Raw genomic sequence first — 18,875 nt, 5'->3', positions numbered from 1 at the left:
TCGTGGTGGATGATCCTTTTAATGTATTGTTGGATCCTATTCGCTAGGATTTTGTTGAGAATTTTGGAATCCATATTCATCAGGGATATCGGTCTGAAATTCTCCTTTTTGATGGGGTCTTTGCCTGGTTTGGGGATTAAGGTAATGCCAGCCTCATAGAATGAGTCTGGCAGCTTTCCTTCTGTTTCTATTTTTTGAAATAGCTTCAGGAGACTAGGTATTATTTCTTCTTTGAATGTTTGGTAGAATTCCCCAGGGAATCCATCAGGCCCTGGACTCTTGTTTTTTGGGAGGTTTTTGATCACTACTTCAATCTTGTTAAAAAATGGGCAGAAGACATGAACAGACACTTCTCTGAAGAAGACATACAAATGGCTAACAGGCACATGAAAAAATGTCCATCATCATTAACCATCAGGGAAATTCAAATCAAAACCACATTGAGATACCACCTTACACCAGTTAAAATGGCAAAAATTGACAAGGCAAGAAACAACAAATGTTGGAGAGGTTGTGGAGAAAGAGGAACCCTCTTACACTGTTGGTGGGAATGCAAGTTGGTACAGCCCCTTTGGAAAACAGTGTGGAGGTGCCTCAAAAAATTAAAAATAGAGCTACCCTATGACCCAGCAATTGCCCTACTGGGTATTTACCCCAAAGACACAGATGTAGTGGGAAAAAAGGGCCATATGCACCCCAATGTTCATAGCAGCGATGTCCACAATGGCCAAACTGTGGAAAGAACCGAGATGCCCTTCAACAGATGAATGGATAAAGAAGATGTGGTCTATATATACAATGGAATAATACTCAGCCATCAGAAAGGACGAATTACCCAACTTTTACATCAACATCGATGAGACTGGAGGAGATTATGCTAAGTGAAATAAATCAAGCAGAGAAAGTCAATTATCCTATGGTTTCACTTATTTGTGGAACATAAGGAATAGCACGGAGGACATTAAGATAAGGAAGGGAAAAATGAAGGGGGGACATCGGAGGGAGAGACAAACCATGAGAGACTATGGACTCTGAGAAACAAACTGAGGGTTTTAGAGGGGGAGGGGGGTGGGGGATGGGTTAGCCCAGTGATAGGTATTAAGGAGGGCACATACTGCATGGAGCACTGGGTGTTATACGAAAACAATGAATCATGGATCACTACATCAAAAACTAATGATGTATGGTGACTAATATAACATAATAAAATAAAATTTAAAAAAAAAAAATGAAAAACGCAAAAAAAAAAAGAGTCGCACACTCGTCCAACTGAGCCAGCCAGGCACCTGGGGAGAATTGACATCTGAAAAATAGTGAGATTTCCAGTCCTTCTACATACACAACCCTCTATTATTTAGGACTTTAATTTCTCTCAGTGTTTTGTTTCAAACTTATTCTTTGTTGGACTTATTCCTCAGTATTTGGTATTTCTTTGATGGAGATTGTTTTGAAGAAATAGGAAGCAGAGGAGGAGAAGAAAAGTTTCTACTGGGTTTCTATGTCTATTTTACATTATTAAGGAATTTTCCCAAGTTAGGCAAGCACAGCAGGGCTAAGCTTTAAGTTGAGGTCTCACTAGACAAATAAATTAGTTATCGCTTCAGGAATGCAGTTTTTATGAGAGGTGAAATCATTCATAATGTGGAGCCCTTGGGGGTGGGTAAAAAAGGCCCTTGATAGAGGGAAGGTAGAGGTGTTTGGTCACCCATGTTGCCACATGGCAAACCCGTGCTTGGGCTGGAAGAGAGGAAGACAAGATGCAGATCCTGGGTGGGGGTAGGGAACTAGATCTGGGATTTTCAGTGTTCTTAGAACATTAGGGCTCCCCAGAAGTGCCAAGTGGGCCAGGAGGATGGCCCAGGTGGTGGCATTTTTTTTTTTTTTTTAGATTCTATTTATTTATTTGACAGAGAGAGACACAGCAAGAGAGGGAACAGAAGCAGAGGGAGCAGGAGAAGGAGAAGCAGGCTTCCCGCTGATCAGGGAGCCCCATGCAGGGCTTGATGCGGGGCTCGATCCCAGGACCCTGGGATCACGACCTGAGCCGAAGGCAGATGCTTAACGACTGAGCCACCCAGGCGCCCCCAGGTGGTGGCATTTTGAGGCCTTTCCCCCTTGAGCCAGGACTGTCCTATTCTACTTTAATTTAATATATTGGCATTTAGTATAAACCTTGAAAATGTGACACACGTGTATGAATTCACAAGGTTCTTATATTAAAAAAATAGTATTAAAACTACCAGACTGGATATTCTTTAACATTTCATTCATCCTTAGGATTCTGGGATTCTAATATTGTAGCAAGCCTACACATTCCAGGGGCTCTGCACACATCATTATTAACCTGGATCTTGGCAGCATTGTGATACCGTGTATATTCCATAGGTCTTCCCAGGAGCCACTGCAAAATGTCTGTCCAAAGGGTCTTGGGAGTAGTATTCAGATTGGAAGAGAGCTCAGGGACTTGTCCAGAAGCTACACCTGCATCAGAGCAAAGCAGTGTTTCTGTTCAGACCTTGGACTGCAGATGCCTAGAGGTAGCTTCGTTCACAAGGACAAGTCAGAAACAATTCAAGTGTACTACAAAAACAGTTTCTCTTTTCTTTTTACCTGATCCATAAGTTATGTGATCACCTGACAGAAACTCATTGTTCATTCTTTTTTTTTTTTTAATTTTATTTATTTATTTATTTGAGAGAGAGAATGAGAGAGAGAGAGCACATGAGAGGGGGGAGGGTCAGAAGGAGAAGCAGGCTCCCTGCTGAGCAGGGAGCCGGATGCAGGACTCGATCCTGGGACTTGATTCTGGGACTCCAGGATCATGACCTGAGCTGAAGGCAGTCACTTAACCAACTGAGCCATCCATGTGCCCTCATTGTTCATTCTTTAACTCATTTAAGAAAAGACATGATTATTTTAAATATATACTTCATTCTCATGAGTTTTATAGAAGCAGAATCTTTATTTTTCCTTCTGGCAGTCAACTAATTAATTATTCCAGGCATTTATTTCTTCCCCAAATAAACTGGGTGTCTTCAGCCCAAAGGTTAAACTTAATAATTTATTATTATTATTAGAAATTATTACTACTCCTGCTTGGAGCTGATGAAGGTTGCAGGGGGCGAGGGGGAGCCCTAAAGCCCCATCCAACCCTTCCAGCCATCCCTTTGCATGACTCAGTCCAACCATTTGTGCCAGTGAACCCAAAATATATACCTCCCTAGTCTGACTTCAGAGCTGGCCTCTTGGGCAGCTGAGGATAAACTCATCTACTGGTTTGGTGGTGCCCTGCTCACAGTGAGACTCTGATTCCCTGAACTGGCCTTTTGTAGTTCTACCTTCCTGCCTCTTATTCTGTGGTCAGTAATTTCTTTCTCTGGCCGAGTGCCCTCTGTGCTCATCTCTTTTTCTGTCTCTCTCCCTCCTCTTTTCTTCTGCTCTTTACTCCCCCTCAAGCAAATAATAAAACAAGCAACAACCAAGCCTCGCTGGAGTCTCCCTAACTTTTTGGAGTGAAGCCAGAAGAGATAGGGCTTTGCAGGCAGGGGAAGCAGATGGGTCAGTGGTGCCTTCTCAGAGCACCCCCTTCCTCCCCCAAGAGGAGCGAAAGCCACAGTCAGTCATAAAGTGAGCTTGGTTTCCTAGGGAACCCTGTGTTTTCTGGTTCCCATCTTCCTCCCTTGTGCTTGGGCTTTGTGCACTGGCTTGTTTAATGCATTATCCCACCATTTGGAACACTTTAATTTTTCAGACAATTGACTTTAGACTCACAGAGAATATAATAGCATGGAAGGATCAGGACTGTATATTGTTACTTTTGTGCACATGCTGCCCAGCCTGTACCTCACGTGGTGCAGGAGAGCTGTAGCCACAGGAGAGCTGTGGAGGGGAGGGGAAGTCACTCTCCCCGCCCCCACATTTCTCGCTTTTGAAAATAAGACTCAGCAAAGACTCCCACGGCTCTTTCTTAACAAGTGGGCTCCACAAGTGTGTGCTGGCTTTATCATCAACCTGTATCGTCTAGAGGAAGACTTGGAATCCCCATTACAGAATGTATGTAATTTGGTTACAAAGGTGAACCAAAAAGGATAATGCCCTTTGAATGCAACAAAACGACTAGAAGTGCCTCTTCTATGCAAGGCATTGGGCCAGGCAAGGTGCCAGTGGTTCAAAGATAAATTTAGAGTCAGTTCCTGCCCTCAAGGAACTGGCTCTTTCCCTTGAAGCTGATGGTATGGTAAGGTATATAGTAGAGGTACAAAGAGAATGAGATTAATCCCAGTGGAAGAAATTGGGCAAGAATTTCAGGGAGGGATTTATATTAGAGTTGGACCAGAGGGACAGGTTGGTTCTCCATTCTTGCAGGTGGAGGTAAGAGCACCTAAGAGGGAAGAAACAGTGTGAGGTGAGGGTCCTGAAGGGCCCAGGGCTTTGTGGTGTGCTACCCAGCAACGTGTGAAGGTCTAGGGGAGGGGCAAGTGCCAGGAACAGCAAGTGCTTTGGTAGGACTCGGCATGAAGGAGGAAAAAGAAATGGAAGATAAGGTTGAGGTGGGTTTGGAATAATAGTGGGCAGCTTTGAGTACAAAGCTGAAGAGTTCGAGTTTACGTAAGTTGTTGGTTTTTTGCAGGGCCACCAAGCCCTGAGGTTCCTAGGAGATGGCTCAGAAGCACTGCAGGGGCAGACCAGCTCCTCTCTTCTCCATTTTGTGTACTGGGGAATTGTCTTTCTTTAAATAGAGTATTCCACTTTAAGAAAAACTGAAACCCATTGGTATATGTGAAAGAGACCCACTCATTTATCCAGTCAATTAACAAATATTTTTTAAGTGACTCCTACACACTTAGCCCTGTACTAGGTCCTACTGAAAGACCATTGAAGATTTCGAGCTAGTCAATGGCATGGTAGCAAGAACCACTGGGTAAGAATCCTGTCTCTGCCACCCATTGTTCGTAAAACCGTAGGCAAGTCTCCTGGTCTCAGTGGGACCAGTGCCTCACCTGGAAAATGCAGGGTTGGGCTGATAAGTCATTCCCAGCTGGAGCATTCTAGCACTGACCTGATCAGAGCTATAATTCAGAGCTTTCATGTGTGTGGATAGAGTGGGAAAAGGAGAGACCAAAGTCAGAGAGGCCAGTTAAGAGGTGATGGCAAGAACTTCTGTGAACCATCCTAAGACTCCAAGTGAGGGCTTTCAATCATTCATTCAACAAACATGTAATACTCAGTGCCAGCTACTGTGCTAAGCATTGATAATATAGCAGTGACCAAAACGAAGTCCCCACTTCAAAGTACTTTATGTCTAGGAGGCAGCAGAGGAACTGGGAGCATGGGTGAGAGATCTAGGAGTGTGGTTTGAAACTCATGACAAGGGGTGATGGTTGGAGCTTTGGAAGCATATAAGGTACCAGGGAAGAGAAAGCAAAAAGGATTGGAGAGGAAAAAAAGACCTGAGGTGAGAGAACCTAAGAAACATTCTGTGGAGAACCAACTAATTTCACTCCATGATAGGAAGCACATTCTTCATCAAGCTGACACAGCAAACTCATCCCTCAAAATATCCTGTTGTGGCTAAGAAGCTGTAACACACAGAAGAAATAATGTCCATTTGGACGCCCAGCTCTCCTTGACTAATCACTCCTGTGTATGAAGCAAAATCACACCAGAGTCCTATATAGTTTTATACAAGAGCAGGTCTATTTGGTTTCCTCAGAAAGGTCTTCCATAAATACCAGTGTACATAAAAATGCTGTAGGTGACTATCTAATTTGCTAGCCCCTCAAATCTTTTCCTAGACCAGCTGGTGCTTTTTAACTTTTCCCCCAAGTTATTGGAGTGGATAAATCTCAGAAGCAGATTCTGAGATCCTCACGCTTTTCCTTATTTACCCTGCCAGTAACAACATGTCACAGGTTGTCTTCCCTGCTGGAGTCCAAGGCTGAGCAATTAGTCTCCCATTGTCTTTACAGGAAATGACATCCATGTGGCTTCTGGGGAAAGCAACTGCTGACCGCTCTGGTTAAAATAATTTGGAAAGTGTTCAGCACTTCCTCTGGTTGATCATTTAAACTAGCTGATTTGGAAAGCTTTTGGAAATGCACAAAGCGAACAAAGGTTGTCAGAACCAGAAATACTCCTGGGTCAGTTCCCCAAACAAAACAAGTCTCTAAACTGTTGCCTGTCAATGCACTGACTTGTCTGGACTCTTGAGCATATGACTAAGCCCAATGTCTCGGTGTTCTGTCCTTTTTATAATGCTTTACTGGACACTGATTTGCTGGAAAGATGCTTTCCAGCTTCAGGTAATTGAAAACCCAACTCAAGGAGGCCTGAACAATAAGAAATTTACTAGACTTCCATTGGTTCCACAGACTTCAGGGTTGACCTGATGCAGTCACCCCAACTCTGCTTCCCTGGGACTTTTGTCTTTGCCCTCCTCTTTGGGCCAGCTTTATCATTAGACTGGAGCAAGGTAGCTACAGAAGTCCTAGGCATCATATCCCACACAACATTCAGAAGGGGGGAATTTATCTCAGAATGAGAAGCTCCCAGCAAAACATTCTTGACATCTTGTTGGCCTGAATTGGGTCACATGCCTAATCTTGAACCTGTCACTGTCAAGAGGAATGTGTTCCCCTTAGATCAGTGCATTTGAAACCCTGTGGATACACAGATCACCTGGGGATCTTATAAAATAGATTCTGGTTCAGTAGGTTTGGGCTAGGGCCTCAGAGCTGACATTTCTCAGAAGCTCCCAGGTGATGCTGACCATCACTGGGTAGCATGCCACAAAGCCCTGGGCCCTTCAGGTCCCCACCCTCCAGCTGGAGTGCTGTCACCTGCCCCTGAGGCACTGTGGCTGAAGAGATATAGGGGATCTGTTAGGAAGAAGGGTGAAGGAATGACCCGTGCAGATGAGAACTGTATTAGAGATACTTGTTCCGATGGTAATGAGAATGTTATCCTTTAAACCAGGAGCCGCACAGGGTCTATGATATGTAGTAGAAGCAAAAAGTTCATGCAGGGCAATGTGTTGTGTGGGAATGCCTATTAATATCTTACTATTTATTTATGGGGATATATATGTCATAATTCTTGAAACAAAAGATTGAACAGTCATGTTGCCCTCCTCATTATCTTTCAGTTCTTTCTATTTAATACCATATATCTAATGTGTCTCAAAAAGAACAAATTCAAATGAGATGGATGTAAATGTCCTTAAGTTTAAAAAGAGTGTGCCAAGCCCAGCCTTTGATCTGAGTGAATATGTCATCTGTCTTAGTTCTCGGGGAGAGAGAGTACACCCCTACTGTCCTCAGGGTCACTGGATATGAGGTTGAGCATGAAAAATGCTGCCGGTGGTGGATTTATGCCAAAGCAAATGGCCACAATACCTTTATGAGTGATTATCAGTGGAGAAAATCATCATGCTATCATCATTTGAAAAGGGAGAACTATTTTGTGATTTTTTTAAAGTTTATTTAAGTGACCTCTACACCCAGTGCGGGGCTCAGACCCATGACCCTGAGATCAAGAATCGCATGCTCTTCCAACTGAACTAACCAGGCACCCCTAATCTATTATTTTTAAGTTTTTCTTAATAAAAGATGCACAGGAGTCCTGAGCTGTAGCTGTTTAGGGAAAAAGCTGGTAAGACCAAAGGACTGGTGTCCGTCCTGGGGCAGATCCATCATAGACCCAGTGGGGCTCAGAGTGAAATACGCAGCCAGGTGTTAAGTAGACCTTCCTGAGACAGTCTCTTTGGCAGGGTTGTCATCTCCGACTTCATATGCAAGGATGGTGTCATTTAGGAGGGAAGATGACATTTCACCACTCCATCTACTGGAACCACGGGCTCACATCTGTGAGACCAATGGAAAACCAGAGCAACTCTTCAATGGCCGTGCCTACATAGGTCACCAAGGTGCCCATACTTAGGAAATCACCAGATATGTCTCATCTTTGCAGAAGCCCTGAAAGGTTGAGAGGTGCCCAGCTACTCTCCACCAGGTGGGGAAACCTGCTAGACTCGGTGCTCCATGAAGGCAGGGACTGTGAGCCCCCTGTGTGACGCACTGCCTGGACCGCTGGTCTGTTCCTGGGAGGTCTGTCAGCAGCACTGACTGAGCATCCACGCTCTAGAGAGAAGTAAAAGCAGAGAACATTTTGTTGCCTAACTTCAGTAATTTATACTCTAAATATGGAGTGTTTAGGGGTCCTATCTACATATTTAGGACCTCATAGCCTGCCAAAGAGAGGTGAAATAATAGTCATATTAGCTGATCTGTGTGGGGCAGGCAAGAAAGCCCTTTGACTCACTGATTGATTCAAACAGTGCCGGCCACATGCCTTCCTGCCTGTGTGTGCTGTGAGGCAAAACACTATTAGCCATGGGAGGAATTAAAAAAAAAAAAAAATAGTGCCTCCCCTTACAGCCTAAAAAGTAGGATACAGTAAATGTATTTCAAGTATCTATAACAAATAAAACATAATTTTTGAAAGAGAAAAACAAAGAGAGATAAGATCATAGCCATTGGGAAAATCAAGGTAGAAAGGGCTCAAGGAAAGGTGCCTGGATGGCTCAGTTGGTTAAGCATCTGCCTTCAGCTCAGGTCATGATCCAGGGTCCTGGGATCGAGCCCCACATCAGGCTCCCTGCTCGGTGGAGAGCCTGCTTCTCCCTCTCCCACTGCCCCTCCACCCTGCTCATGCTCTCTCTCTATCTAAAATAAATAAATAAAATCTTTTAAAAAAATAAAGAAAGAAAGAAAGGCTTCAAGAAGAAGAAAGTTAGGCCAGGCCTAAAAGCAGGGGCTCATGACGTGGGTCCATGAATGGAATTCGGAGCTCTGTGAACTTGGATGGAGAAGAAAAAATTATTTTCACTAACCCTTAACCGAAATCTAATATTTCCTTGTATTACAAAGTAGCATTAGTTCTTTGCCACCAATAGAAATTATGGGTATTTTCATATTATATTATGGTTATAGATACCCTAAAATATCATTTATGCCCAACAGTACTTCAAATTACAGTAATTTTTAGACTTTTGCTGGAACTTATTTAAATATGGAAAGAAACACATCACAATTTTGTTATATTTTGATAACTGTATGATCAATATGCTTCTTTTGAATCCTATTCATTTCATGCATTAATTTCAAGCATTTAAAAACATTATTCTGAGAAACATGTCTCTAGACTGCTACAGGACAAAAAGGACAAAGAGCCCCTGCCTCAGAAAATGGCTAGGCTTCCTACCAGCAGTTATGAGGCAGAGACACTCAGGGAAGGAACTGGCATGCAGATGGGCTCAGGCAGGACAGGTGACTGGACGCTGCAGCTTCCGGCGGGAAGATGTGGAGATAAAGCAGAGGGGAGCTGGAGTCCCAGGCTAATGTAATTTCACAGATAAATTTGTAGGTCACAGGAAGCAGTGGAAGGTGTTTCCACAAGGCTTTAAGTTGCGTTTAGGAAGGATGCCTTGCAGAGCCGTGAGAGCAGGATTGGAAGGGAAGAAACCGGGGGCCAGGAAACCAGTTTCTGCACGGAGCGATGCCAGCTGGTGTAATGATAAGATAGAGAGAAGGCGGTGAGTTCCAGCACACCCGCAGGACTAGAAGGGCAGGCTGGGACCTTGGTTCACCGAGGAGGTGAGGAAGGCCATGTTTGTTTTCAGGCCTGGGTGATTAGGAGACCGATAATAGCTCCTTGCATGCACTGAGTGTTTACTGCATGCCAGATGCTGTTTTAAGCCTTGCTGTGACATTTATATGTCATTAAATTTATCTCATTTAATTTCCATAACCACCCTGGGAGGTCAGTGCAATAATCCCTATTTTACAGGTAAGAAAATGAAGTCTAGAAACGAAAGGTAAGGGTCTCACAGCCAGCAAGGGAGAAGAGAGTGTGTTATTGAAAGAAACAGGAAAAAGAATTGGTTTGGGGGAAATTTTTATGAGTTCAATTTTAGATATTTTTGCATTGTTTTGTCTTCAATTATTTTAAAGGGCTAAAAATTCAAATAAAGTCTGAGCAAAGTTTCTGGTTTACTTCATTCTCCAGACTTTTATTTATTTGTTAATTTATAAATGGTTTCATCTTCCTGTGAAAAACGGAGAATAATCTGGCAGTAAGAGTTTGGTACGTGGATGAGTGCCCCAAACAAGGAAGACTATGTGGTTTCCAGAAGGGTAAATGACTTCTGTTCAGCAATGCATTTTTCCTTTTGTCGTGGTTTGTTTTTCAGGACCGGTCCAGCAGCTGTAGAAGAAGACATGTGGTGTATATAAAGTTTGTGATAGTTGGGGGAAATTTTGGTAAGTGCTGCTGCATTTTCTAATACCTTTTGTTGTAAAGTGGTGCCCAAAAGGGAAGCCATTGCCTTGTTTCGTGCATCTTTTGAATCTGCACTAAACTTAGACAAAATAGGATTTTATAATTAGATGTGACATTTAATCAGCACTTGCTGACAGTATGACATTTTTTCTTGTTATTGCTAATGTTATTAAGAAATGTGGGGTTTTCTAAGATTTAAAAAGAAGTCTAGATTTAGGGAAGCTTCTGGACACAGGGTAAAGAATACCCTTGACAGTTTAGCTTACGGTCTAGGTAACCCATGGAATATAAGAGTAATAACGTGCAGACCAATAGAATAACAACAGCAACAAAGAGTCTCCACCGCAGAGAAATCCTTACGGCCTAGCTGTTGAAATGAGAAATGGACAGTTAGCTGTTTGGGCAACGGGAAACTGAAGGGAATCAGGAATCCCAGCATGACAGTGGCCCAAGAGACCAAGAACATTAAGTCCAGCAACCACCCAGAATACCTTGCCAGCAGTAGTAAAAAGAACAGTCTTCAGGGTCAGGCTAAAATTTAAGTTCTACACTAACTGGTTGTTACATCCACTCTCTGAGCCTCAGTTTCCTCGTCTATAAAACAAGGCTTGTAATGTTACACACCTCACATGGTTGTGGTGAGAATAAAATGAGCTAGGTAGTGCTGGGGCATAGTAGGTGCTCGATGGAGCAGTTATTCTTGGTAACGGGACAGCCTCATTTGGAAACTGGACATTGACTGAAGTCAAACCACCAAAAGGTGTACATATCTCCCAGTAGGAGGGCCACCGTGGATGGGTTGGTCACACCACATTTGCTGTCACAAGGGATGTCACAGCTGGTCACCGCAGTCCATCCTCCACAGTCCACTCCATAACACACTGTGGCAGCCCCAAGACATTTATCATCTTCTCCACTCCTGTCTACCCATTCTTAGACAAGCTTGGCTAATTGAACTTCCCTTCCTGCCACCTTTGCAGACAAGTACAGTTACATTTGTTAGAGTTTTGTTTCGGTTTTGAAGTTAATGTTACTTTGAATGAAAAGAATGAGAAGGAAAAGAAGAGTCAGGAGTAGTTACCATATTTAGGCTTTCATTTCCAAACCTTTCTTTTGATTTTTTTTCATCTGTGCTTATTATATACCCTTCGCAGAGATCCAGGTATCGGGCTGAAATTTTTGAGCTTCGACTAAAAGAATTTGGCTTTGGGGTAGGGCTTTTATCTATGGTTGGAAGGAATCAGCCATGTCACTCACTGCAGATGGGCTGGTTTTTAAGATTGGTGTCCCTAGGTGGACCCCTCCAGTTTCATGGAATCGAAGAGATGGACATGGCCTCAAGGGTTGTCTGGCCCATTCTCCCACTAGCCAAAACAAGTCTCTTCTACAGAACCTGTGACAGAAAGGAGTCCAAATTCTCTCAGAGGTGAGGAGCTTGCTACTGCACAGAGCAGCATGCTCCAATTAAAGAAAACAATTAAGGGGCACAGGAAAAGTGTAGCAGGTGAGGAAATTGTTCTGGATCTTGGATTTCTAGCAGTATTTATACAACTGTATTGTTTCATGAAAGTTCACAGAATTCTATAATAAAAGGGTGAATTTTGCTGTTAATTAAACCTCAGTTTTGTTTTGTTTTGTTTTTTAAGATTTTATTTATTTGACAGAAAGCACAAGCAGGGGGAGTGGGAGAGGGAGAAGCAGGCTCCCCACTGAGCAGGGAGCCTGACTCAGGGCTCGATCCCAGGATCCCAGGATCGTGACCTGAGCTGAAGGCGGATGTTTAGCTGAGCCACCCAGGCACCCCTAAACCTCAGTTTTAAAATAGAAAAAACAAACAAACAAGCAGTTAGACAAATACCTGGACATTTAGCTCAAATTGTTAAGAAGAAAGAAGGAAGAAAGGAGGGAAGGAAAGCAATCTAGTCCTTACATTGAACCGTATGTGCTCCATGAGACGGGAACTTGGTCTTCTTCCTTCCTCTGGTCCCAGTGCCTGGACAGTGCCTGGCACTTAGCAGGCCTATGGTAAGTACTCACTGAGCCAGCTATGCTCGTAGTCACTTTCTAAGTAGGCAGAGACAAGTCTACCCACACTCTCACACACACCAGCCCTTCACGTATTTGAAGACCCTCTCCTTCATCATTCGTCTTCTCCTCTCTGGGCTGAACTTAACCATGTTCCATCCTTGTACTGTTTGTCTCCTGATGTTATTTCCCTCTCCCTCCCCACCCTGCCTTTCCAGCATTAGAAGCACTTGCCCCTGAGGTGATCTGGCCCACGAGCAGTACAGAGGGCCGTTGCTTCTATAGACAATGTCACCAGATATAAACCCTAATCCTCTTCCTTTGTGATCAGTACGGAGTGCCTGGTAATAGACTGTGAAGGATTTCTTAACAGTAGTCTTCTAAGAATGGAATTCCTCAAAGTGGGGAGGATAGCCGTCTAAGAGATAGGGTACAGTAAATCCATCCTCTCTTAAGTGTCTTGACTGAAATGAGGCCAGGCCTTGCCACCCTTTGTTTAAGACAGCAGTAGTGCTGTTTTTAATCTTTCAAGGTAGCACCGTATCACAGATCCTGATTCTTCATTATGAATCACAGGAAGTTTGAAATTCTTAAAATGAAAACTTGTGAGTGCCTTGAGAAATCTAGATTTATTTTCCCCCTGGGCATGCCACGGGGAGATATATAAGTGCTGTGGTTCTCAACCCGAGTTAATTTTGTTCTCCCACAGGACATTTGGCAATGTCTGAAGACATTTTTGGTTGTCACAACTGGGGGTGGGAGGATGTGTGTACTGACATCTAGTGGGTGGAGGCCATGGATGCTAACCATCCTACAGTGCACAGGACAGCACCCCCACACACAGTGATCAGGCCCACGTGTCAATAAAGCTGAGACCGAGAAACCTGATGTGGAAGTAATAAAAAAAAAATTTTTTAATGTCCAAAGTACTTATTATTTTGAAGGTTTAAAATTTTAAGTATTTTGACATTTAATTATATGTAAATATATAACTAGAAAACATAAAGAAGTTTGGTCAGAGAATCATAGGGCCAAAAGGTCTCATAAGGGACTCTCTCTCACTCCAAGCACGAACTGACTTAAATGAATTCAGACAGACAGATGGGCGTCTGAAGTGAGACTCACACAACATGATCCCCGCATTCACACAAAGGAGGTCATCTCCTATTTTAATTTCAGCTCCAGCTTCTTTAGAAGTGCCTGCCTTTAGATGGTCTCTGAGATGAAATGGTATTTCAATCTGGGCTAGTCCTTCCTTTTGAATCAAGGGCAGTGATTCTGGTGTGATGAAAATGTGCTTAGGGAGGAGAGAGATCTCATTACAGATGATTGAGATTGGGTATTTTGGTACACAGGGCTGTTTATTTGCATCAATTTCCTAGTGACACCACAGTCTGGTTTAAATGTAAGTTGTTGAGGGCTTTTGTAGCCCAAGATGGCTACATTTGCTGAAGCAGGGAGATTAAAGCAACATATGTCAAGTTGTGATATAGGACAATCCACTTGAAAAGACTTTAATTATAGGGCTTATTTTGGGAGGGTAACTGTGCTTTTTGTGAAGTATATTTTGGGATCCACTAACCCAGCTTCAAGGCTAGTAATATCTTCCCAGAAAGGGTGTGGCTTGTGCTTGTGGACATAAATATTTTCCTACCAAAACCTTTAGTATAATATTCCTTTGACTTTACTACCACCCATTTTTCTTTTTCTGATAATCTTTCCCTTTGCAAGTATGCTATGAAAATGCATTCTAGAAACTTGGAGAAGAAAAGGATAAAAGATCTCATTTTAGATGGCCAAGTCCAGAGATTTAGGAACTTTACATTATCAGTCTGCTGTTTTTAAGATGAACAGAATTTGGAGGAATGTACCAATGCTGAATAGTAAGCAGTGTCGGGTGAGACTGTAAGAACCATGCTGATGCTGAATATTTTAATGTAAGGGACGATGGAGAAGCTACACATGTATGGCTACCTAATTTGCCAGCACTGCCTCCCCAACCCCTGGGTGATTCTTATGGGCCACCTCAGTGCCCTTTTACCACAGCTGACAACCTAGAGTGGGTATCCGTTTGCACATTTGCTCTTCAAGACTCATGGCTTTCCCCAGCTCTGCCTTTGGTGGCCTCCTTCACTTCCCTATTAATACCTGAGGCCTTTGGCCTTCCTCAAAGGAAGGGTTGGAACTTTCTGCCCAGTCAGCATTTCCTAGTCCTCATTTGAAAGCGAATGATAAAGGAGAAATTAGATCAACAAAGTAAAATCAGCTTTTTGCTTACACAATGTGTGTGGGAGGTAGGTGGGGAGGAGGAAGAGAGGTCAAGTAAGAACAATTTTTTAACCCAAAAACCAGCCACACCTGAGGGCAGAGAAGCATTTTTACCTAAATTCTAAGTCATGAAAGCAATAAAATGAGAGCAAGAATGCTCCGTGAGGGAGAGTTGAAGACGAAGCCTCCTAACCGTAGAAGTCTCTGGAGAGGTGTCCCTGTTCTCCCAGAGGCAGTCTGCAGCCTGCATCTGAATCACCCAGAGAGATGGATTTAAGAGTGCAGGTCCCTGGGCCCAGTCCAGACGGACAGAATCCAAACTCCTGTGGCAGGTGTATTCTTCATGCCACTCTCCAGGTGGCTCTTGTGCACTAACACTAATTATTAGTATTACTCTTGTACTCTTGTACTACTAATATGCAGCCCTGCCCAGCCTCTAAGATTCTCTTCCATAAGCATGGCTGAAAAATGCAAAGAACGGAGCAGCCATTTTGAAGGTCAGAACTACGCATTATGCTCCTTGCTCTGCTGTGCATGGGAGAGTAGAGCACCGTATCCTGTTACCTCATTCTCTTGATCCTTGAGGTTAATCCTTGCTCACTAAGAGAAGCATCCTTCTCATTCCAGGTTAGTGTGGGTGCCATCCTAAGCCAGATTCTTTGAAGCCACTTTGAGACTGCCATCCTTCTTGTCTGCTCCAGGAGCCTGTGGATCTGCCATCAGCCCTCACTGGAAAATTTACACCGCAGTGTGGGTGCTGTAAAACCAGGGTTTCCCACTTACGGAGGGGAAACATTTTCAGAATAAGTAACTGTTGCATATTCTAGTACATGCTGGACAGCTGACCCTGGGTAATAAATCCAACCTGGGATACAGGTATTTGGACCAACTCTATAGCCCTGCCTCTAACTGGTACGGCTGCCTGTGCAAATGGGTATCGTGATGTCATTCGTGTAGCTACGGTAAGTTTATAAGGAGCTGAAGCGTATTTGCTCCTCCCAAATCACTGCTGAGGTGGTGGAACAGGTCTTATCCCCAGATAAAATCTGTGCCTCCAAGAATTCAGCCTATGTCTTAGGAGGCATTTGGGGGTTCCGGGGTGGGGGTTGTCCTCCTCGCAAAGACTGGAGGAGGTGTTGGCATGCAGTTGGCACAGGGAGTCAGGTGGGGTTGGTACGTGGCCTACAGCGTCTCCCACAGTCCCGCTCAGTGAAGAGTTGTCCCCTGCAGAGGGTTTGTTGCACCCCACCCAGTAACCCTGCTCTGAGGTTGTACAGCTAATTTGTGCGGTCAAACCAGGCTTATATCTATGCTCTCTGAATCTGGACCCTTTGTGGCCCTCTCCATGTTAAAGGCATCACAGAATGAATTCCTGCTTCACTGGGAGCTCTCATTGCATTAAAACTTGAATTCTGAGTGATTGTTCTTTGGGTTGTGTCATTGCTGCTCTGCACCAGAACACGGGCACAGCATGCTCTATGTGGAAGCAGCCTTTCTGAAACCTCAGTATCCCGGGTTGACCAGCACCCTGTACCTGTCGTTCTTCCATCAGTGCCTAGCATGGTGGAAAGAGTGCCATCTTTGAAAGAGATCAAAGCCCAAAAGGATGCTCCACCTAGAGCCTTTGATCCAGTCTTACTGGCTTAAAAACCATCCAGATAGGGAATTAGGTGTCAATTTCAGGAGTTTTTGATATGACATCTTAGGCTTCATACCCCCACCTGAAGCACTTCTAGAGCCTACTGTTGGAGCTTTGTTTAAAGTGTGATTTTGATGTCAGCCAACAAAGCAGCCAAAACAGTGGCTACATCAGTTTGAATGAGCACACATGGAATTTATTAAAGTGGTAAAAATGTAACCATATTGAATGAAAAGGCACACAGTGAAGCTGACCTGAATGTAAATGTCAAGGGGATTATGAAAAGAGGAGGTAGTGATATTATATGATTTTTTTCTTTCCTATTATTTTTTTCTTTTTTCTCTCTTCCAGTTTCTTTCCCAACTTTTTATTCTGAACAAAGCCACTAGTTTGGGAGAATGGTAAAACCAACACCTATATGCCCTTTACCTAGATTCACCAATTGTTTTGAATTTGCCATATTTGCTTTCGTTATTCCTTCTTCCAATTATTTATACGTATGTATTTATATGTATTACATGTAACATATATGGCATACATTATATAAATTTTTGCTGCACCATATTTGAAGGTTGCAAACATCTTGACGCTTTACCTCTAAATATTTCATTGTGTATTTCCTAAGAATATGGATTCTTCTATATAACCACAATGCTATTATACCTAAGAAATTTACAGTAATTCTGTGATATTGTCTAACATCCAGTCCATAGTCAGATTTCCCCCATTGTCCAGGCTGCATGTTGTATAGAATGTCCTGCACTCTGGCCTTGCCTGTTTCTTCATAGTGTTGGTCAGCTTGCTCCTTCTCTCTTCCTGAAAATTATTAGATTTAGAGGCTTGGTATTAGGTGCGGGTTAAACATTTTTTTGGCAAGGATACTTCATAGGTGGTAATGCATGCTTGATATTACATCACAGCAGGAGGCAGATGATGTCACCTTGTACCACCATCCACAGAGCTCAGTGTGATCTCTTGAGCAGGTGGTAACCAGACCTCACCTATGTCCAGATACACCCTGAGTCAGTAAGGCATCTGTAGGCTGCTCCATGGATCCTTTGTGAACATCCTGTCACCAACCTACCTTTTGTCAGTGCTTTGAGTATCAATGGATAATCCTCACCTGGATCACTTACTACATTGGGATAGTGTCTGATATTTTTACCCTTTGCTTTCTCTTCCTCAGTTCTTTATAGTGAATGATCTAGGCCTTCATTATTTTTACAGTGATGAATTAGCCACTTCCCTGGTAGTCAGCTAGATTTTGCTGTGATGATAGATTTCTTGTGTTTAGGATAAGAAAGAGTAACTTTAACAAAGCTATTTACTACCTGCCAGGGTACCACATAGGCTCCTTAACTATAGAACTTCTTTCACTTTCCCCCACACACAACAGCTCAGACTAGCAAGCAAAGGGACTTGCTCAGGGTCACCCAGCTCCTCTGGTGGAGCTGAGATCACGCAGGATCTGTCAGGCTTGGCGTCAGGGATTTTCCACTTTGCTGTGTCCCCTCTGATCCCCAACCCTGTCAGTGTCTCGCACCTATAGTTCTTGCTGTAGACAAATGCCTACCCGACTGGGTGGGTCTGTGAAACAAGACATAGTCAGCCAGGAGGGGGCTGTGCAGCTGGAGAAACACAAGCCATGCACACCTAAAAAGTGCACGTGCTCCTGGGTCTCAGACAGCTCTGGGCCCAGTACTATCAGAAATCTCGATCTGTATTTTAACCATCCCAAGTTTTCAATGTTGGTAGTTCATTTATAAATGGAAGTAAAAAGAAATAGGTGAAATTAATTTTAATAATTTACTTTAACCTAAGATGTATCTAAACTATTATATAATCAATCTGTATTAAAAATTATTGAAATATTTGTGTACGAAGTCTTAGAAATCTCAGTGTGTATTTAACGCTTAACAGCATATCTCGATTTAGACAAGCCACATTTCAAGCACTCGATGCGGCTTACAGCTACTTCTCTGGGCAGCTAAGCAGTCCAGGGCCACACCCAGCGAGATTCTTTAATTGAATCTCTTGAGAAAAACTTAATCAGCTTTCTTGTCCTCCCCCCGAGTCTGAGGCCACATATTTCTATCCTCTGTGTGCCACTTTTTCCCCAGCTAAGTCTAATTACAGGGAGATGCTTGGTTTGGCCGTAACGACTAGCTCAGCAGTTTTCCACCAGTCCTGGCAGCTGGTGAGACCCACATACCCTGCCTTGTAAATGATAGTGTGAAGCATACTTCCAAATGTCTCCACAGCAGTTTCCATGATTTCCTTTCTCTGAGGGGATAACTCAATGGCATTTTGCAAAAGCAGGGTGATTTTTTTTTAACTCACCCTTTCTGAAAGACCCATTCTACTCAGTGGATTCTTAAAATTCATGCAGACTCATAGTCTCCCAGGACCTCAGCAGAGCAAGTAGGCATTATACATTTTCTGGCTGTTTTTACACCAAGTATACCTCTGTTTTGATTCATGATGGTTTCTTCTTTTTTTCTTTAATTAGTCAAATACTAGTTAATACATCAGTCCCATTTTGAGCATTATTCACAATGAAACCAAAGACATTATTCACAGTGAAACATTAGCAAAGGTCAGATTC

The 18,875-nt window shown here is 43.2% G+C and overlaps 1 protein-coding gene across 6 annotated transcripts in view; it reads left to right on the top strand.

Moving 5' to 3' along the window:
• The window catches only part of FYN (FYN proto-oncogene, Src family tyrosine kinase), a 211,075-nt gene that overhangs the window by 85,714 nt on the left and 106,486 nt on the right, over positions 1-18,875 (top strand). For 5 of the 6 annotated variants that reach the window (XM_081828828.1, XM_081828830.1, XM_081828824.1 and 2 more), the window contains one exon: positions 10,250-10,319. The exons of the other annotated variant lie outside the window; for it this stretch is intronic. The gene's annotated coding sequence lies outside the window, so the exon portion shown is untranslated. The remainder of the gene's footprint in view (positions 1-10,249; positions 10,320-18,875) is intronic. 6 annotated transcript variants of the gene reach the window in all.

The sequence above is a fragment of the Leptonychotes weddellii genome, chromosome 8 (assembly GCF_054177405.1).
Source record: "Leptonychotes weddellii isolate Sample4059 chromosome 8, ASM5417740v2, whole genome shotgun sequence".
Classification (NCBI taxonomy): domain Eukaryota; kingdom Metazoa; phylum Chordata; class Mammalia; order Carnivora; family Phocidae; genus Leptonychotes; species Leptonychotes weddellii.
The sequence above is the reverse complement of the archived record's forward strand: the minus strand, read 5'-3'. Positions and strand labels throughout refer to the sequence as shown.